Source organism: Chrysochloris asiatica, unplaced genomic scaffold (assembly GCF_000296735.1).
Source record: "Chrysochloris asiatica unplaced genomic scaffold, ChrAsi1.0 scaffold00401, whole genome shotgun sequence".
NCBI lineage: Eukaryota > Metazoa > Chordata > Mammalia > Afrosoricida > Chrysochloridae > Chrysochloris > Chrysochloris asiatica.
The window spans coordinates 258,201-258,641 of NW_006408919.1; positions in this window are offsets into that span (position 1 = coordinate 258,201).

A 441-nucleotide genomic window follows, 5' to 3' on the forward strand; every position below is an offset into this window, starting at 1 on the left:
AGCGACAGTTTCTACATAAAACCAAATGGCCACAACTCATCTGTCTGTCGTGTTGTGGTGGCTTGTGGGTTGCTGTGATTCTGAAGACTATGCTACTGGTACTTTAAATAACCAGAAGGGTCACCCATAGTGGACAGGTTTCAGGTGAGCTTGCAGAAAAAGACAGACTAGGAAGAAAGAGTGATGAACTATTTCCGAATTGTTAATCACTGAAAACCTTATGAATAGAAGAGAAACACTATCAGATACAGTGTTGGAAAATAAGCCCCTCATGTTGGAAGGCACTCAAAATTCGACTGGGGAAGAGATGCCTCCTCAAAGTAGAGTTGACCATGATGACGTGAATGGAGTTAAGCTCATGGGAGAAAAGCCCATAGAACCTTCATTTGCTGATGGGGCGCAACGCAAAATGAAGAGAAACAGCTGGAAACATCCACTGAA